The sequence below is a fragment of the Peromyscus leucopus genome, chromosome 5 (assembly GCF_004664715.2).
Source record: "Peromyscus leucopus breed LL Stock chromosome 5, UCI_PerLeu_2.1, whole genome shotgun sequence".
NCBI lineage: Eukaryota > Metazoa > Chordata > Mammalia > Rodentia > Cricetidae > Peromyscus > Peromyscus leucopus.
In genome coordinates, this window is record NC_051067.1 from 96,493,746 (window position 1) to 96,515,964 (window position 22,219).

The 22,219-nt window shown below is 38.1% G+C and overlaps 1 long non-coding RNA gene across 2 annotated transcripts in view; it reads right to left on the reverse strand.

Annotated features, from left to right (window-relative positions):
- The window catches only part of LOC114710599, a 155,104-nt gene that overhangs the window by 116,384 nt on the left and 16,501 nt on the right, over window positions 1-22,219 (reverse strand). For both annotated transcript variants that reach the window (XR_005091656.1, XR_005091655.1), the window contains exon 2: window positions 18,928-18,991. This is a non-coding gene — a long non-coding RNA (uncharacterized LOC114710599). The remainder of the gene's footprint in view (window positions 1-18,927; window positions 18,992-22,219) is intronic.

The window sequence follows — 22,219 nt, forward strand, 5'->3', positions numbered from 1 at the left end:
GTACAGTGGGACTTTTTATGCTTTTGGGAGGTTAAGATCCAGAAATGTAACAATTCTCCAAGGTGTCACATTCATCTGGGTGAGTTTTGAGCCCTGGATTGTGTGACAGCATAGTATTACAAGCCAACTCTATGTTCTCTAAAAATATGCAGTAGTGAACATGGGTATGGCAGCCAATGGTGATGGTTTATTGTGACAAGAGGCAGAGAACTGAGATTTGGATATATCCAGCTTGAACTTTGGGCAAACCTCTTTTTTCAAGGATACAGTACTGGGCAACTTACATTGGTCAATTCAAAATTCAATGAATGGCACAGGCCTGTCATCCCAGGACTAGGAAGGTGAAGGCAGAAGGATCTGGAGTTCAAGATCATCCTTGGCTACAAAGCAAGTTTAGTCTGTAGACCAAAAGCATTTGGTAGCCTGATTTTGCAAATAAAGTTTTATTGGAATATGATCCCATTCACCCCTTCATACATTGTCTATGGCTATTTTCACACTACATCATTGTGTTGGGTAGCTACAACAAAGAGCTTATTACCTATAAAACCTGAAACCCTCTAGCTTCACAGAAAAAGATTATTTTCTGTAGTCTACTTACCAATTACATATATTCTATGTAGTGTTTATGACAATGAAGACCTACTAATTTTTGCAAGTTTATTCCCCACATTAAGGTTTTATGTTCTTTGTAGCTGTGCCTTCTTCTATAGTTTTTCTTTAACAATACTGTTTCACATTCTCTTCCTGCTTTCCAAAGAATTTTGATGTTCAATCATTTCATAGATTCCAGTGTAATGTTGAGAAAACAAAGGACACTCAAAACACATTTGACTCATTGATTGCATTTGTCTGATATATTTCAAGTTCTAAGCAATTGGGCCACTGGTTATTTTTGTTGCTGATAAGTCCTGAAGACCATCACAAATCCCTCTACCAAATGGGAACAAACTATTTCAAACCATTGTACAAAATGTTTTTTTTTTTTTTTAACATTTCTGGTTGTCACTGGTTTCCATCCAAAAGCATTATGCAAGTTTTCCCATAAGAGACAGTGTGGTTGGTGTTGAAAAGAACAATGTTTATAGTCAGTTCTGAGTTAAAACCTCAGCTTGCCCACTTCCTAGCTTTGAGGCTTGGCTATATGGTTCATATTCAGAATCCTTTAGAATCAAGACAAGTTGGTAACATGTTCTTTCCCTTGAAAATGTACCTAAGTGTTACATTCTACCTATCAGCAGCATAGAAATAATGGCTTGGAGTGCATCTCTTCCTGGAAATGACATTGTATGAATCACCTCTTAGTGTGGTAGGTGAGGTTTGGACCAGTCTGAAGCCAGGTAAGTTTTCTAAGAAAAATACAATCATGTGAAGCAAATGTTTAAGACAGAAGATTAGAGAGATTGTGGAGACATGTGAAGTGATGTGACATTTCTTGTCATTGATCTGACTTCCTTAGAGCTCTTTGTGTAATGAATAAATGGCAACACTCTCAATCCTACTACATATTTTATTCCATCCCAATATACAGTTAATTTTAATGATGCTTTCCAGTCATTTTGTGCTTCTTATCATTTGAACCAGGGGTATGTCTTTTTTTGTTAAATAATTGAATTGACCAGGGAGATTTCATTGCAGGCTCAAGCTGAACATGTTCTGACTACTCAATGCTGTGGTTTACAGTAAACCGATGTTGAGATTTTTCAAGTGGGAGATTTATATCTGCCGTTAGTTTATATGAATTGTGTCTATATTCCAGATATTAGATGTTTCTTTGGTGGATTTTTATTTTGTGCTCTGCTTTGGTAAACATTTGGTTAATTTATAGAAGAGACTGTGACTGGGATTATGGAATTGGAATTGACAACCAAGAGTGACATTAAAGAAAAGAAGTTGGGAGTCCCAGTGACCCAGCAGTGGCATCAAATTCCCCCCATCCCCAACAACCATATCCCACTGCATCAGCAACCACTGGAGCCACAGTCCCCCACCTGCCCCCACTGGCAGTGAGGTGAATATCTGAGAGCCCTGTTGGACATCCCTGCCCTCTAGGTCCTAGCCCCCAGGGGCACATCCTGCACCCCTAACCCACCCACCTTTAGTTCCAGCAACCAGGCAACAGCATCATCCCCAGACAACCATCCCTACCACATCAACAATCACCTCAGCTACAGTCTCCATCTGCATCGATGGGCAAAAGAGGTAAGTGTCTGAGTGCTATCTGGACAGCCCTGCTCTCTAAATCCTAGCCCCTGGGGGCATATCCCATGCCCCATATCTACCCACCTCAGTCCCAGGGTCGCAGAAGAGTGACCAGCAGAGCCACAGACCCCAACTGTACTGATTGGAGGAAGAGCAACCACTGGAACCACAGGCCTAACCTGCACCAATTAGAGGAAGAGGGACACCACCCCACACAAGGGACAGACTTTATCTGCACCAATTGGAGGAAGAGATAGGTAGACCACAGTGTATGAATACATTCAACAACATAAAGAGCAATATGGTACCACCAGAAACTAGTGGTTCTACAACAGGAAGACCTGAACATCCCAATGCAGATGAAGCAGATGAAAATGACCTTAAAAAATAACTTTATGAAGATGATACAGGTCCTGAAAGAGGAAATAAAAAATTACCTTAAAGAAACTTGAAGAAAAGACAAACAAAAATTTGAAGAAATTAACAATTAAACAGGTGAAGAAAATAGTTCAAGACTTGAAAATTGAAATAGAGGCAATAAAGAAAACACAAATGGAGGGAATTCAGGAAAAGGAGAATCTAAGTAAACAAATAGGAACTATCGAAGCAAGCATAATCAACAGAATACAAAAGATGGAAGAGAGAATCTCAGGCATTGAAAATACAATACGGCATTGCGCACGCTTTAACCAGCACTGGAGCAGAGCAGGCGGATCTTTGTGAGTTCGAGCCAGCCTGGCTACAAGTGAGTTCAGGAAAGGCAAAGTAACAGAAACCCTGTCTTGAAAAAAAAAAAAAAAAAAAAGAAAATACAATACAGGAAATAGATTCATTGGTCAAAGAAAATGTTAAATCGAACGATTTTTTAACACAAAACATCCAAGAAATCTGGGACATCATGAAAAGACAAAACCTAAGAAAAATAGGGATAGAAGAAGGAAAAGAATTCCAGCTCAAAGATACAGAAAATATATTCAACAAAATCATAAAGGAAAACTTTCCCAATCTGAAGAAGGATGTGCCTAGGAAGATACAAGAAGCTTAAAGAACACCAAATAGACTGGACCAAAAAAAAAAAAAAAAAAAAAAAAAAGAATACCCTGGCCACCTAATTAATAATCAAAACACTAAACATACAGAATAAAAAAAGAATATTAAGAGCTGTAAAAGAAAAAAAGTAAAGTAATATATAAAGGCAGATGTATCAGAATTATACCCAACTTCTCAATGGTTCTGGACAGATGTTTTGCAGATACTAAGTGACCAAAGATTCCAGCCCAGACTACCATACCCAGCAAAACTTTTAATCACCATAGATGGAGAGAACAAAATATTCCATGACAAAACTAGGTTTAAACAATACCTATCCACAAATCCAGCCCTATGAAAAGTAATAGAAGGAAAACTCCAACCCTCGGAAGCTAGCTGCACCCATGAAAACACAGGCAATAGGTAACCTCATACCAGCAAAGTCCAAAGAAGGAAAACATATAACACTTACCACCACCACTAACAAAACAAAAAATAACAGAAATTAACAATTGCTGGTCATTGATACCTCAATATCAATGGTCTCAATTTGCATATAAAAAGACACATACTAACAGAATAGGTATGAAAACAGGACCCATCCTTCTGCTGCATACAAGAAACACACCTCAACCTCAAAGACAGACATTACCTGAGAGTAAAGGGTTGAAAAAACATTTTCCAATCAAATGGACCTAAGAAACAAACTATCATGGTTATCCTAATATCTAACAAAATAGACTTCAAATTAAAATCAATCAAAAGAGATGAAAAAGGACATTTCATATTCATCACAGGAAAAATCCATCAAGATGAACATTCTGAACATCTATGCCCCAAATATAAAGGCACCCACATTTGTAAAAGAAACATTGCTAAAGCTTAAATCACACATCAAACCTCACACATTAACAGTGGGAGACTTTAACACTCAATTGTCAACAATGGACAGGTCTGCCAGACAGAAACTTAACAGAGAAATAAGGGAACTAACAGATGTTATGACTCAAATGGACTGAACAGACATCTATAGAACATTTCACCCAAACACAAAAAAATGTACCTTCTTCTCAGCACCTCATGGAATCTTCTCTAAAATTGATAACATGCTCCATCACAAAGAAAATCTCAACAGATACAAAAAATTGAAATAGCTGCATGTATCTTATGGGATCACCATGGCTTAAAGTTAGAATTCAACAACACAAATTACAGAAAGCAGCGGCGTGGCGACGCCTTAATCCCAGCACTCGGGAAGCAGAGCCAGGCGGATCTCTGTGAGTTCGAGGCAGCCTGGCTACCAAGTGAGCTCCAGGAAAGGCGCAAAGCTACACAGAGAAACCCTGTCTCAAAAAACCAAAAAAAAAAAAAAAAATTACAGAAAGCCTATAAACTCATGGAAACTGAACAACATTCAACTGAATCACTGGGTCAATGTAAAAATAAAGAAAGAAATTAAAGTCTTCCTAGAATTCAATGAAAATGAATGCACAACATACTCAAACTTATGGGACACTAGGAAAGCAATACTAAGAGGAAAGTTCATAATGCTAAACGCCTACATAAAGAAGTTGGAGAAATCTTATGCTAGTGACTTAACAGCACACTTGAAAGCTCTAGATAAAAACAAGCAAACACCCAGGAGGAGCAGACCACAGGAAATAATCAAAATGAGGACTGAAATCAACAAAATAGAAACAAAGAGAACAATACAAAGAATCAATGAAACAAAGAGTTGGTTCTTTAAGAAAATCAACAAGGATGCTAGATTCTCCCTTCTTGGCTTCAGAAAGCCAGAGGCCAGGCAACATGTGGTAGAGATGGAGTTTCTGCAACAAGGTTATAAGAGGGAGGCTAGTGAGTGAAGCTGTGATGGTGAAACCTGGGTTATAGTGCAGGCCCAAAGACACTGGAAATCCCAAAGCTGTGAGATATGTGCCAAGGAGAGCTGCACAGAGCAGAACACTGCAGACAAATATCTGTGTTGCAGGCAGCAATGCTGGAGGGCAGCCAACTAATCCCTCTGAAACCAAACCTAAGAGAGTGGGCATGGTGCTGCAGGGTTTGGTGTCTCATGCTGGCTTTTGTCTTCCTTTGTTCAGTATCTCCTCACTATTCCCACCATCCTTCCTTTTGGAATGGGAATGTGTATTCTGTGCCATTGTGTGTTGGAAGTATGTAACTGGTCTCTTTTGATTAACAGTGGGACACAAGAGACTGCACTGAGTGTTAGAAGAGACTTTGGATTTCAGAACAATAACAACTATGGGAACTTTTGATATTGGATTAACTGCATTTTGTATTACATGGCTATGGGTGTAAAGGCATCATGGGAAGAATGTGGAAGATGATAAAAAAAAAAAAATAACCCCCATAGACTTATGTATTTGAACAGTTGGTCCCCAGTCGGTGGAACTTTTAGGAAAAGAAGTCTTACTGGGGGAATTACATCACCAGGGGCAGTTAATGACCTCACCCTACTTCCGGCTTACTTTCAGCTTTTTGTGTATGGTGGAGATGTGATCTTAGCTTCCTGCTCTTGCTACCATACCTTCTCACTAGGATGGGCATCTAGTCCTGTGGAACTAAAAACCCATATAAACTCTTGTGGAAGTTGGACCTCTAGAAGAGCAGCCAGTACTATTAACATCTAAGCCATCTCTCCAGCCCCTTGCCTTAATTATTTTTTAACAATTTAATACTTTGAAAAAACAAAATTAATTGTCCATCCTTCCAAAATCTGCTTCAAAGTGCAATAGGAAAACTCAGCCTCACCTCCTCTGCTGTGGCTTTTTCCCTCTAGGTTGCTGGAGTGGCAGGAATGTGGAGTCTGCCTTCTACTCTACATGGAAAAGCTTTGAAAATGTACAAGGGCTCTTCTAGCAAATGGAAGAATTGCACTGCAGTGCTGAGCTGGCTCCTGCAAATGCATGGTGGTGACTCCATCTACACATTTTACTGATAGCTGCTTTGCAGTAATGAAGGAGTTCGAGTCTCATCCAGAGGCACAGATGTCTTAGAGCAGAGCAAGGTTTTTACATTATCTAGGTTAGAGAAAAACAGCTGTGAAGTTCTGGGTTTAGATTAACATTTACACTGAATTTAAAACAAAAAGACCTTAAATCATGAAATGACTGTCATTTTCCTGTTTTTAATGAAATGATTTTAAGCGTAACCAAAGTTTATTGAGAAGAAAGAAGTAGCTCCCTATAACTAGGGGGCGGGGATTAAAACTGAATTTTCTTTAAATAAAATGGTTTTATACAGATTTAAAAAAAAAGAAAATCAACAAGATAGACAAACCCTTATCCAATCTAACCAAAAGGTAGAGAGAGAATATCGAAATTAACAAAATCAGAAATGAAAAGGGAGACATAACAGATACTGAGGAAAACCAGAGAATCATTAGGTCATATGTCAAAAACCTGTACTCCACAATGTAACACAAATTTTAAAAGGTCTTATTAAATAAAAAAACATGGGAGGCAAATATTGGGGTGAATGCTGAAAGATCAGAGAAGCAGAACAAGCCACAGCTAACCTCACCTCACCAACTTCTCACCCCGTCCTGTTTCCTCAAACAGAAAGCCTCTGAGTCCTCACCCAAATAGATCTTAGCTGAACTGCTGCTGCAGTTCCTGGTTTTCATGCCTTATATACTTTTCTGCTTCCTGCCATCACTTCCTGGGATTAAAGGAGAGTGCTACCATGCCTGGCTCAGTTTCCAGTGTGGCCTTGAAATCACAGAGATCTGGATGGATCTTTGCCTCCAGAATGCTAGGATTAAAGGTGTGTACCACCATTTTCTGGCCTCTATGTCTATCTAGTGGTTGTTCTGGTCTCTGACCCCAGATAAGTTTATTAGGGTGCACAATATATTGGGGGACACAATATCACACCACAAAATTGGAAAATCTTAAAGAAATGGATTGCTACAAGCTGCAAAAATATGTAAAGTATAATTTCAGCTGATTATAACAAAGCCAAGGGCCTTCCAGAGGTCAAGTTGATGCTCAAGGAGCCATGGTGATATTTGGCATTTAATTATTAGCTGTTTCCTGCTATGAGTTTCTCATGTGCTATTGTAACTTTTCCATCATTTATTGGGCACCATTTCCCCTCTACCAATGGAATATTCAGATAACTTTCTGTGCTGACAGCTATGCACAGCCACAACCCCAGTTCAAGCCTCCCTGTAAATACTGTCATTAGCACCATCTGGCCATGATCACCACCACCCCACCCTCCCGGAGGGATGAAAATATCTTATCAGAGATACCTCTTCACTCTCTAAGAACAGACTTAAGCATCCAAGGCCAAAAAAAAAAAAAAAAAAAAAAAAAAAAAAAAAAAAAAAAAAAAAAAAAAGCACCTGTCTCCTAGGTCAGGGGATAGCTTTGTTTCTTGTGCAATTTACTGTGAGACCCTTCTTTCTTATACAGCCCCTTACTAACATTATAGACTCCTAACTTCTTACCTAACCTCTTCTAGGAATGTAGATTGAGCACATAAATTCCCTTTTTGATGTACTAACTCATATTAGCTGTCATTTGACCTCCTTCTTTAACCACTCTCTTTTTGGTTTGTAAAAGAAAGCCTGACAGTCACTGCCTGAGGAAAATTCTTACCTGCTTTTATGACCCCATATGAATTCATCGTGACCTTAATCTGCCAGAGGATCACTATTGCTTGGGTTTATGACTGGATACCTCAGGGACAGGAGTAGGACTTAGAGGTATAAGGAGATGGAAAGGAAGATAGGGGTGGAGAACTTGAGGATGAGGTGAGAAATAAGGAAGAGCCAGATGGGAAAGTACTAGATAGAATAAGATGAGAGGAACCTAGATGAGGCAGAACTAAGATGAGAGAATTAAGATAGAACTTAGAAGGGGCAGCAGATAAAGGAAGAGACAAATCGGGCAAGAAAGGAACTAGGCTTGAGTACAGAACTGCAGTTGTGTAGATAGGATTTTATCCCAGAGGAATAAAATAGATGGACAAAAAACTTAGTGTACTTAGATTCTTTTCCTGAAAATAGTTCTCACCATTCCTAGTTTCTCTTCTGAGCCCCTAGGAATTATATTATCATGGCTAGTCCTATAATAATATACAAGAAGGGACAATTTTCTGGATAGGTACCACATATCAAAATTAAATCAAGACCAGATAAACAATTTAAATAGACCTATAACCCCTAAGGAAATAGAAGCAGTCATCAAGTCTCCCAACCAAAAAAAGCCCAGGGCCAGGTGGTTTCAGTGCAAAATTCACCACACTTTCAAAGAAACTAATGCTAATACTTCTCAAATTGTTCCACACAATAGAAGGAGAAGGCACATTACCAAACTCTTTTTATTAGGCTACGGTTACCCTGATACCCAAGCCACACAAAGCCACAATTAAGAAAGAGAATTACAGACCAATCTCCCTCATAAACATTGATACAAAATTCCTCAATAAAATACTGACAAACTGAATCCAAGAACTTAATACCTGACCAAGTAGACTTCAAACCAAAACTAATCAGAAGAGATAGGGAAGGACACTAGATACTCAAAGGAAAAATCCAACAGGAGGGCATTACAATTCTTAAAATCTACACTCTAAACATGAGGACACTCAAGTTCATAAAAGAAATATTACTACAACTTCAATCACATATTGGCCCTCACACATTAAAAGTGGGAGACTTCAGAACCCATGCTTACCAATAGACAGGTCATTCTGACAAAAACTAAACAGGGAAATGCTGTGAGTTAACTGATGCTATAAAAAAATAATGAGTGTAACATATTTACCAAACATTTTATTTAAACACACACAAAAAAAATTTTCCTTTGTAGCTGAAAATTTTCCTGGTCCCACCCAGCTCCTGTGGCCCTGCGGTCCCGCAGCTGCTCAGACCCAAATGAACAGACAGAGGCTTATATTATTTTTAACCCATGGCCATGGCAGGCTTTTCACTAGCTAGTTCTTATATCTTAAATTAACTAATTTCTATAAATCTATACTTTGCCACGTGGCTCATGGCTTACCAGTATCTTTACATCTTGCTTCACTGGTGGTAGCTGGCAGTGTCTCCTCTGATCTGTCTTTCTCTGTCCTCTCTCTCTAGTTGGAATGTCCCACTTAAACTTCTATGCCTCGCCATTGGCCAAACAGCTTTATTTATCAACCAATCAAAGCAATACATATTTACAGCATACAGAAGGACATCACCCCTTAGACAGAAAAGGGGAAGTGCTATGGAATATCATTCTGTATGTTGTGAATGTGTGTTGCTCTGATTGATTGTGAAATAAAATGCTGATTGGCCAGTAGCCAGGCAGGAAGTATTAGCAGGATAAGCAGACAAGGAGAATTCTGGGAAAAGGAAGGCAGAGTCAGGGGTCACCATCCAGACACAGAGGAAGCAAGATGACAAAGCAGAACTGAAGAAAGGCACCAAGCCACCTGGCTAAACATAGATAAGAATTAAGGGTTAATTTAAGTGTAAGAGCCAATAAGGAATAAGACTAAGCTAATGGCCAAGCACTTATAATTAATATAAACTTCTGAGTGATTATTTTATAAGCCAGCCATGGGATTCTGCAGGCCAGGTGGACCAAAGAAATCTTCCAACTACAAACCTTCTTCTCATCAGCTTATGAAACTTTCTCCAAACTTGACCTCATACTCAGACACAAAGCAAGTCGCAGCAGATATAAGAAAATTGATATAACACTCTGCATTCTATCTGACCAGCATGAATTAAAGCTGGGTATCAACAACAACAGAAAGCTTATAAAGTCATGGAAACTGAACAACTCACTATTGAATGAAAAAAAATGGGTTGAGAAAGAACTTACAGACTTTCCAAAACTGAATGAAAATGAACATATGACATACACAAACTAATGGGACACAATGAAGACAGTTTGAAGAGGTGAGTTTATAACACTAAATGCCCATGTAAAAAAATTGGAGAGATGTCAAATTAGTAACTTAACAAAACACCTGAAAGCTCTAGAACTGCTGTGGGATGTCTCTCTGTAAACTGTGAATATATGTTGTTCCCATTGGTTAATAAATAAGTTGCTCTGGCCTATGGCAAGGCAGCTTGGGGGAAGGCAGGAAATCCAAAGAGAAATAAAGGAAAGAGAAAGACAGAGTCTAGAGAAACACCAGCACTGCCAGGAGAAGCAAGATGCCAGCAGACTGGTAATGCCACAGCCACGTGGCAACTTATACATAAATAGAAATGGGCTAAGTTATAAGAGCTAGCTAGCAAGAGGCCTGCCATATACCATACAGTTTGTAAATAATATTAAGCCTCTAAGTGATTATTTTGTAAGCGGCTGTGGAACTGGGTGGGACCAAAGAAAACTTACAGCTACAGAGAAAAAAAGGAAGAGATCATATCAAAAAGGAGTAGAAGACTAGAAAAAGTCAAATTCAGAGCAGAAATCAATAAAATAGAAACAAACAAAATCTGAGTGGTATTGGCCTATGCCTTTAATCCCAGCACTAGAGAGACAGAGGCAGGCAATCCCTATGATTTTGAGGCCAGCCTGCTTTACAGAGGGAATTCCAGGACAGCCAGGGCTACACTGGGAAACCCTGTCTTGAAAAAAAAAAAAGAAGAAGAAGAAGAAAAATTTTTTAAAAAGTATAATTCAAAGAATCAATGAAACAAAGATTTGATTATTGAGAAAATCAATAATATTGACAATCCCATATTGTCAATCTCATACTCCTGAGCAGAGTCAGGAGTCACCAGCCAGACACAGAGGAAGCAAGATGTGAAGGCAGAACTGAAAAAAGTGGCTGCAGGACTGGCGGGTGAGAAAGATTTGTCCTGACCACAGGCCAGGTGGGACACAGGAAAACTTCAGCTACAAATGGCGCTCAACAGCTCGAGTTTTCACCTAAGTTCTTGCTTCATGTCTCATGAGGGTGGCAAAATGCTGCAACATGTGGCTTGAGCTATTCTATGGTAGTTTTGCAGCATGTGGACTATAGCTACTCCATGGCACATTCCTGCCAAGTTATATAGAGATTTCAACAAGCTGTGCAACATGATGCATGGTGGATATAGTTTTGCTACTAAAAAAAAAAAAAAATCATAAAAAGAGGTTTCTAGGCTACATGATGCTTTGATAGAAGCATAGACCCACTGCTTCTGAGAGTTGATGGTACACATGGCTCCAGAAGCAGAGCTGGTGGTAAACATACCACCGCCATCTTGGGAAGCTGAGATGGGTGAAGAATGATGCATTTTAAAGCAATAGATTCACAATAAGACAGATTCAGATGGAATAGTTTACAATGTGTGTAAAGATTTACATAGGCTTGGAAGAGAGAAAAAAAGTAATATATGCAGTCATATAAAAATAGATAGTTTTAAAAAATAAAGTCTTTAAAGAGAAAGTAAAAGTAATATAAAAAAATAAGCCACGTAAAGATGGATATCACACAGAGAGTCTGGATTATATTGTCTTTGGAATTTTTAACTGCAGAAAGACATTTGATTGTAAAGACTGCTCATTTATATGTGTGTGTGTGTGTGTGTGTGTGTGTGTGTGTGTGTGTGTGTGTGTATGGTATTTTGACTTCAAAATTTGGATCTAAGGATATGTTGCTTTGGAAAGAAGGACCTGCTTTTGTTTCCACAGGAAGCAAGAGCCTATGTGTTTGTTCCAGATTAAGATATATCAGGTTTGATGAGCCAAGACCGCCTGAAAGATCTCTGATGACACCATGGCCCAGATGATGCGATATCCAGAATGGCTTCAAGGCAACTGGCTCAGACAATGCAGCCTCACAGACTATTCCAGTCAGAACTTAACTATAATTCTTAATTTTCTGAGGATCCCCATAAGACTACCAGTGCCCCCTATCAACAGGAAGTAGCTTAGAAAGCTATGACCACATTCCCCAAAAATGGATTATGGATGTTTGTCTTTCTTTAGGTTGTTGGTTACAAATTGTTATTGGTCAAAGTCAATATATTTCTAAAAGAAAAAGGGGGGATATGATATAGAAAAGTAGGACAGAGATATGATAGGATAAGGTAGATTATTGAATCTACTGTTTAAAAATGTTTTACATTGGTATAGATTTTAGTTTATTGATACAAATTTAAAGTTAATTTTGTTATACTGTATGTATATTTCTACTCCTTTTTAAGGTATTAAGTTTATGTAACTCATTTAAATTGTAATGGATAATTAAGAAATATAGATTAATAATTGGTCTTCTATGGTAGTCAAACTTATAGTCATGTTAAGTTTTCTAGATGTACCTAGGTATAATTCAATTAGGTAGGTAAAAAGGTTACCTTCAAACACTTCAAAGACCTACAGAATATGGCATTTAAAATGTTTTAAAAATTTAGACTTTCTGGATATTGAGACACATCTGTCTGTTCCTAGTAGCACCAATTTACTTCAAAAAGGAAATGGGTGTTGAAGACCCTCCATATGGAGTTTATCTTCTTTTTTGGCAAAAACAGCCATTTGGGCAAGAAACTGTTCTTGCCTAGACTGCTTGACAAAATGTCTAAACTGGACATGAAAGACCCATAGGAAAGTGACCACTAAACTTTGCAAGGCAAGATGGTCCTTCAGGTTACTGCTTCACAGAAGAAACTGCCAGACATTCTACAGGACACAGAGAAGTGACTGAGAGACTCTAGACCTATAGGCTAAAGATGGGCAGTTATCCAACGTTGCAGAAGAACTTTGGGTAACTGCCCAGATAGCCAGATATTATTGGTGAAATTATTAAGGCCACTCTACTTAGTTAAAAGGAAGATGTATTTAGTGGGTAACTTAAAAAAAGGGAAAGGTAGGTTGCAGGGTCTGGGGAATGTGTATCGCAATCCAGCGGTGTTCTCTGGAGCTCTGCTCGGTCCACCTCCACCGTTCAGGGTCCCGGAACAGAGAGAGCAGTCGCCCATCCAGATCTCAGGTCTCTAGGTGCCTCCCCTGGCCCCGCCTCATAGGCGTGACAGTTGCCAGTCTCAATGGGGGTTGGAACTTCCAGATCCAAGCTGGAATGGCTACCCACTACAAGATATCTCTGTCATTCTAGATTTTTGGAAGTTGCTTACAATGCTTTCCCTGTTTACTTAGATAATATTATATCCTTCTGAGGTCTTTGATGGAGTTGAAGACTAGATAGTTATAATTTTCCTTAGTTATTATAAAAGGTAAATTAGATATGAAGCTTTAGACTCACAAATATAGAATAGATGGTAGAATAATTCCTTTAATTTTTGCCAAATACAAATAGAATAGATATTGTAACTGTAATTCTTGCTTGATAACTGTTTTGTTATATATAATTTTACTATGTTAAAGTTAAAACTTTCCTTTTTAATTAAACAGAAAAGGGGAAGTGCTGTGGGATAGTGCTTTGGTATACTGGTTTAATAAAAAAAAAAAATGATTGGCCAGTAGCCAGGCAGGAAGTATAGGCGGGGTGAGCTGACAAGGAGAAGAGGAAGAGCAGAGTCAGGAGTTGCCAGCCAGACACAGAGGAAGCAAGATGTGAAGGCAGAACTGAAAAAAGCAGCTGCAGGACTAGCGGGTGAGAAAGATTTGTCCTGACTACAGGCCAGGTGGGACACAGGAAAACTTCAGCTACTCAGACCTATAACTTCTAATGAAATAGAAGCAGTAATTAAAAGTCTCCTAGCAAAAAGAAAAACAAAAAAAGAAAGAAGGAAAGAAAGAAAGGAAGGGAGGGAGGGAGGGAGGGAGGGAGGGAGGAAGGAAGGAAGGAAGGAAGGAAGGAAGGAAGGAAGGAAGGAAGGAAGGAAGGAAGGAAGGAAGGAAGGAAGGAAGGAAAGAAGAAATGCCCAGGCCAGATGGTTTTAGCAAGATTTCTAGCAGACTTTCAAAGACTTGATATTGCCAATACTCCTCAACTTATTGCACAAACAGAAATAGAAGGAGCACTGCCCAATTTTTTTAATGAGGCCACAGGTTATCCTGAACCTAAACTACATAAAGACCCAAAAAGAAAAGAGAATTGCAGACCAATTTCCCTTATGAACATATAGATACAAAAATCCTAAATAAAATACTTGCAAACAAAATTCAAGAGTACATAAAAAAGATCATTCACCATAATGGAGTAAGCTTTATTCCAGAGATGCAGGGGTGGTTTAACATGCATAAATTTATTAATATAATCTACCATATAAACAAACTGGAAGATAAAAACCACATCTCATTAAATGCAGAAAGACCTGTGACAAAATCTAACACTCCTTCATGATAAAAGTCCTGGAGAGATTAGGGATATTAGGGACATACCCCAATATAATAAAGGCAGTTTACATAAAGCCCATAGCCAATATCAACTTAAATGGAAACTCAAAGCAATTCCATTAAAATCAGGAATAAGACAAGGTTGTCCACTCTCTCCATACTTATTCAATATAGTATTTAAGTCTTACTTAAAGCTATAAGACAACTGAAGGAAATCAAGGGGATACAAATTAGAAGGGGATAAATCAAAGTATATTTATTTGTGCATAATATGATAGTGGCCTTAAAAACTCCATCAGGAAGCTTCTTCAGCTGATAAACACTTTCAGTAAAGTAGGTAAGTATAACTTTAACTCACAAAATTCAGTAGCTCTCCTACTACACACAAATGACAAATAGAATGAAGTCAGGGACATAACACAGTAGCTTGAAATAATATAAAATATCTTGGGGCAATTCTAACCAAACAAGTGAAAGACTTGTATGATAAAAATGTCAAAGCAGTTAGTTCTTCACAGATACTGAAAATTTTAAGCTTTGTATGGAAATAGACAAAAACCAGGATAGCTGAAACAATCCTGAACAATAAAGTAATGGCTGGAGGTTCTACCATCCCCAATTTCAAGTTGTACTACAGAGCTTTAATAATAAAAACTGCATAGTATCAGCACAAAGATAGACATGTTGATTGATGAAATTGAATACCCAGATTTAAATTCACACACCTATGGACACCTAGCTTTTGATAAAGAAGCCAGCCATAAATACAAACTGGAAAAATACAGCATCTTCAACAAATGGTGCTAGTCATACTGGACAGCTGCATGTAGAAGAATCTAAATAAGTCCATACTTATCACCCTGCACAGAAATCAACTACAAATGGATCCAAGACCTCAACATAAAACCAAACCTGACAGGAGAAAAGTGGGGAATAGCCTTGAAATAACTGACACAAGAAAAGATCTTCTGAACAGAATACCATTAGCACAGGTACTAAGATCAACAATAGGACCTTGTAAAAATGAAACACTTCTGAAAAGCAAAGGACATCATCATTCACATAAAGCAGGAGCCTACAGAACTGGAAAAGATTTTTTTAGCAACTACACATCTGATAAAGGGCTAAACTCCAAATACATAAAGAACTCAAAAAGTAAATATAAAAAATAAACAAATTTAAAAATGTAGTAAATTTGTAAACAGAGAATTCTCAAAAGAAGAAACTCAAATGGCTGAGAAGCACTTAAAGAAATGTTCAACAGCTTCAGTCATCAGGAAAATGCAAATCAAAACTACTTTGAGATTTCATCTTATACCCATCAGAATGGCTAAGATCAATAAAACAAGTGACAGCTCATGCTAGTGAGGATATAGAATAAGGGGAACACTCATTCATTGCTAGTGTAAGTGTAAACTTATACTACTATGAAAATCAGTATAGGAGTTCCTCAGGAAAATGGGAATACCACTTTTGGGTACATACCTAACAGATGCTTCATCCTACCACAAAGACACTTACTCAACCATGTTCATTGCTGCCCTATTCATAATAGCCAGAAGATGAAAACAACCTAGATGTCCCTCAGCAGAAGAATAGATAAAGAAAATATGGTGCATATTTATACAATGAAGTATTACTCAGCCTTTAAAAAAATGACTTCATGAAATTTGGTGGTAAATAGATGGATCTAGGGGGGAAAATCATCCTGAGTAAAATAACTCAGACCCAGAAAGAAAAATATGGTATGTATTCACTTGTATGTGGATATTAGCTGTTAAGTTAATGAAAACCAAGTTAAAATTCATAGAACTACAGAGGGTAGGTATTGATTAAGGGACTATATGGGGGCAGGTAGACCTCATTAGGAAAGAGAAATAGAATAGAAAATTATGGATGGATTGGGAGCTGGAATGCAAGGATCAAGTGGGGAAAGGGAAAAAAGCAGGAAGAGGGAAGGAATATAGGATGAAACAGATAAAATTAAGGGCCTTTGAGGCATAGAATGGCAATCTAATACAGAAGAAGCTCCCTAAAGTATATATATATATATATATATATATATATATATATATATATATATATATATGAAAGTTACCTAAATGAAATTGTCAAATAAAGGGGTAAACAGAGCTCCAGCTGGCCATCTCTGTTCACCAAATGAAGCTTCCTTTACCAGGGCTTGGTTATATCTAATTGAGTTTTTGGCCAGAAGGGCCATATAGAAACCCCAAAACAAACCAGGCTGTTGCCAAGACTATAGATTGATCTCCACAAATTGACTACAAGGCCACATTGCTAAAGACAACAAGTATACTATTCATTGAACATGGAGAAATTGAGCTGGTGCCTTCATCCAGACATTCTAGCATCGTTGGTAAAGGAAGGTACTCTCCACACTACCAAAAGATAAACACCAACAGAGCTACAAACCTTTTGATCTACAAGGGGATCCTGCCTGCAAGAAACTCTAGTGCAATGGTGACACAAAGCTTGGAGAAGTAACCAATCAATATCTCATTTAAGGCCCACTCCATGAGATGGAACTTATACCTGACACTGCTTGGGTGACCAAGAACATGAGACTAGATATCCCATGAACCTAAAGGAAAACAAAATACTACCATTCTTTTTAAAAGGAAAAAAAAAGCAATAAAATTACTCCTAATGACATTCTACTATATTCATAGATCAGTGTCTTGCTCCATCATCAGAGAAGCTTACTCATGAAATAGATGAGAACAAATACAGAGAACCAGAGACAGATATTATGCAAAGTGAGAGACCTTAAAACACTCAGCCCTAGCTGGGCAGTGGTGGTGCATGCCTTTAATCCCAGCACTTAGGAGGCAAAGCCAGGAGGATGTCTGTGAGTTCAAAGCCAACCTGGCCTACAGAGCAAGATCCTGGACAGGCACCAAAACTACACAGAGAAACCCTGTCTCGAAATGCACCCCCCCACACACACACACAAAAAATTAGCCCTAAATGGGATGTCTCTATCAAATCAGGATATTGCTTAGAGAACCATGTTGCAGAGGCAGAAGGCATATAAGATCCAGTGGGGATAGAGGAAACCAAGAAATCAAGGAATTGTAAATCAACATGACCAAAGCATATATGCACTCACATAGACTGAGGCAGCATGCACAGAACCTGCAAGGGTCTGTAGCAGGTCCTTTGCCTATATATTATGACTTCCAATTTTGTGTTTTCATAGGATTCCTGAGTATGTGAATAAGTGGGTCTTTGTTTCTTGTGCCTTCTCTTTTTATTCATTTTCTTTCCCTTCCTTCACTTCTTTTTTTTTTTGTCCTATTCCAATGTGTTAGTTTTGTTTCATCTTATTTTATTTTACTTTATTTTATTATTACATCTTAGAAGCCTTTTTGTTTAGATGAGAGACATTTAGGGATACTAAAGAGAAAGGATTCAGATGAGAGGGAAGGTTGGGAGGAACTGGTAGGAGTAGAGGGAGGGGAAACTATACTCAAGATACATCATATGTGAAAAAATATTTTCAATAAAAGAGAAATAAAGTATTAATCCCATTCACAAAAAATAGAATCCTCAGAACTAGAAACCTCTCAGATGTTACAATTTTTATTATAGTTTTTTTTGGGATTAAGCTTTAATAATAAGTTTGGCTAAAGCATCATCATTCAAATCATTACATATGGCCTTCTCATTCCACCTGCTGAATTTCCCAGGCCATGTGAGTGGCATTAATTCCTTTATGAAAAGGCACAACATTGAAGAGTGCTCTGTCTTGCCATTTAGTAATATGGGTTGTATTTAACTAAAATAGTACAGGTACATAAAAGTCATAAAATAAACCTTTAAAGAACAACTAATGGAAATAAGAATAATGGGATGTGCTGTTTGGCCCAGAATAGTCAAGGAATGTCTCTGTTAAGAGATGGCAACTGAGTAGGGACCTAGTCGAGTATGGGAGAAGGATATGCAAAAGCATGAAGAAATTGCCATTCTGGATATCATATGGGAGAAGATGGATTGGAGGTGATGACTAGGCACTGGTTATATAAGCTACTGGTAACCAAGTGTAAGGGCTTGTGAGTTTAGAACTATAGGATGTCATCAGTGGGTTTTAAGTGAAAGCACACTATGATCAGAGGTATGGCTTTAAATTATCTGGCTGTTGTAGAAAGTTGAATGCAGATGGTAAGAATGGAATGGAAAGACTAGTTGATTGTACCACAAGGAACTACTGTATTCTGGTAGAGAATGATAATAGATGAGTGGTAAAAACATGACCCAGTTAGAGGTAGTTTTGAAAGTTTGGTTACTGTTAGTTTAAGGAGAAGTTAGAATACAAAAAGTAGCCCTAGATTTTATAGTCTGAGCAACTCTGTACTTTAGAGTATTGAGGATACAGGAGAAAAGTAGAAGTGAGAACAAAAAGGAATTTAGACTTTACCTCTTTAGATGGGCCCAGTATTGTTGCTGATCAAAGAGAGATGGTTGGATATACAATTCCAAAGCTGAGGAGAGAGATAAGAACAAAGGAAGAAAAAAAAATCCGAGGGTTACAAATTTAATTTTACATGTCTAGATAAGGACAAATAGAACTGTTTACTTGATGTGATGGCCAGTTTGTTGAATGCCAACTTGACACAAGCTACAGTCATCTTAGAAGAAGAAACCTTAATTGAGAAAATTCCTCTACCAAATTTTTTGTAGTCAAGTCTGTGGGGTGTATTTTCTTGATTAATGACTGGTGTGGGAGTTCCCAGATCACTGAGGATGAAATCACCCCCAGGCATGTGGTCCTGGCATTTATACAAAAGTAAACTGAACAAACCAAGAGGAGCAAGCCAATAAGCAGCAGTCCTCCATGGCCTCTGCTTCAGTTTCTGGCCGGACATCCCTCCATGATGGACTATAATCTCTAAAAGGAAATAAACCTTTCCTTTTGCTTTTGATCATTGTCTTTATCTCAGCAATAGAAAGCAGACTAACACATGGGGTAATTCCAACACACATGGAATCAGGAAGAGAAAAAGTCAGAAGATAACAAAAGTATAGTTATAACTATTGCCAAGTGAAGCAATAGTTTGGAAAAGGAGTGATCTCTTGCTGTGGGATAGTCTTTATGTATGCTGTGAATATGTGTTGCTACTGTTGGTTAATAAAGAAGCTTTTTTGACCTATGGCAACATAGTATATAGCCAGGCAGGAAATCCAAGACAGATACAGGGAGATGATGCAAGCCACCAGGGGAGCAAGATGGAATATAACACAGGTAAGGCCATGAGACATGTGGTGATACATAGACTAATAGACATGGATTCATTTCAGATGTAATAGACAGCTAGCAATAAGCCTGAGCCATAGACCAAAAGTATGTAATTAATATTAAGCTTCTGAGTGATTATTTTATAAAAAATGGTTGCTGCTCAGGTGGGACCAGCTGGGACTGAGAAACTCCAGTCTATAATCCCTTTCATCCAATGTTCCTGAGAGGCCAAGGGAAATGAAGATGAAAAGCTGATTACAGAGCCAATGCAGTCATGACCTCAGAACAACTGTCTGCTTGCAGTGGTCTATCAAAGACTTGAAGAGGGAAGGCCCAACTCTTCCCTGCTGAACTCGGGGCTACTGAAGGATTCTGAGGGAGGGGTGGATGTTTTCATTTGTATACCCACTGAGGAGTCTATCAGAGTCCAGATAGTTCTAAACACAGGGTCATTCAAATGATCCTAGTTAAACTCAGTAGATCTCAAAATAAAATTAATTGCTAGAATAAAATCTCGTATACCAACAGTTAACATTGTTAAACTATGTCTTCATGAAAATAATATATGTAACTTCAAAATATTTACTTACAATGTATATGGCATACACACATGTCCACATGTACAATATTTTAATAAATATCTACGTGTCCTGTCTTAAAATAAATTGGTTTATGAATTTGTTTAAACAGAAAATATAAAGCATGTGATGATTATATCAAAATATCTGCAGGGGGAAAATGTTAGCTATAATGTTTTTTTTCATGTCATCTGGAATTTGGTTTGTAAGTACATCATTGAGAATTTTAGCACCTATGTTCATCAGGGAGATCAGTCTATAATTTTCATATTCTTTTTTTTTTTTTTTTTTTTTTTGGTTTTTTCGAGACAGGGTTTCTCTGTGTAGCTTTGCGCCTTTCTTGGAACTCACTTGGTAGCCCAGGCTGGTCTCGAACTCACAGAGATCCGCCTGGCTCTGCCTCCCGAGTGCTGGGATTAAAGGCGTGCGCCACCACCGCCCGGCTCATATTCTTTTTGTTGTGTCCTTATCTAGTTTGTGTGTCAGGATAAGACTTGTTTCATGAAAGAGTTTGGAAGCATTCCTTCCTTTTTCTATATCATGGAATAATTCGAGAAGTATTAGTTTTAGTTCTTCTTAATAGGTTTGGTAGAATTGTGCCATAAATCCATCTGGTCCTGGGCTTTTTTAGCTAAGTGATTTTTTTTAAATTACTGTTTCAAACTCATTTCTTGTTATAGATCTGTTAAAATTATTTATTTCATCTTGGTTTAATTTTGGTAGGTCATATGCATCTAGACATTCATTCATTTCTTTTAGATTTTTTTCAGTTTAGTGGAATACAGGTTTTTAAGATATGTCCTCAAGATTTTCTGCTTTTTTATTTTTATTTCAAAGGAAGCAAAGAAATTACATAGGCCCAGGATAAGAAATAAAATCTAACTACAATTGGTTTAATTTTGTATAGATATCATAGGTATTTCCTAAAGTGTGCTGACAGGTAGAAATGAATCATAGAAAGGGTGGTGAATGATAGGGTAACTGAAGGAACAGCAGGGTAACTGAAGGAACACCAATCTTTCCTGTAGGGCAGGATGAGATGCAGGACCCAGCAACTGGATGCTGACCTGACCCAGCATTATTGTTTCAGCAGAGGAGGCAGAGAGAGACCTGAAGTTTGGCAGAAAGGTCAGAAAGAGGCAAGATGAGGCTGTTTTTTGTTACCATGCCACAAAGACAAACACTTTGCTGTCAGTGGAGGCACTTCTTTCAAAGGAGAGGGATCTGGAGCTGTAGCTCAGTTGATAAAGTGCTTGCCTAGCATGCATGAAACTCTGGGTTCAATTACCAGAACCAAATAAATCAGGCATAGTGGCATATGTTTGTAATCACAGCACTCTAATTACATAATAGAGGGAAGAGATCAGTATTCAAGGTCATTTTCAGCTCTGTAGTGAGTTTGAGGCCAGCTTAGGTGACATGAGATCCTATCTCAAACAAGAACAACAACAAAATAACAGAGGGTAGTGGTGTTGGTTCTGTAAGAGGCCACGAGAAGCTGTGAGGTAACACATTTGTGACTCTTGAAGATAACCAACTAGCTTTGGGAAGGCTTCCAAGGAGTGGTTCTAGAAGGGGGGGGGGGTTACATCAGTGAAGGAAAAGGGATACATAAAAAGTGTTACAGCTGTAAGATCTGTATGGGAGACAGAAAACAAAGTGAAAAGGATTCAAGTAAGGTATAAGGTTGTGGAATATTAATTTAAGATGTGTTATATTCTTTTATACTGTGAATTATTTGTTTAATGATGCAAAGATGTGTTGCTTTCTTTTATGCTGCATTTGTAAAGCTGTGTTACTTTGCCTGCCTAAAATACCTAATAAAGAGTTGAATGGCCAATAGCTAGGCAGGAGAAAAGAGAGGCAGGGCTGGTGTGCAGAGAGAATAAATAGGA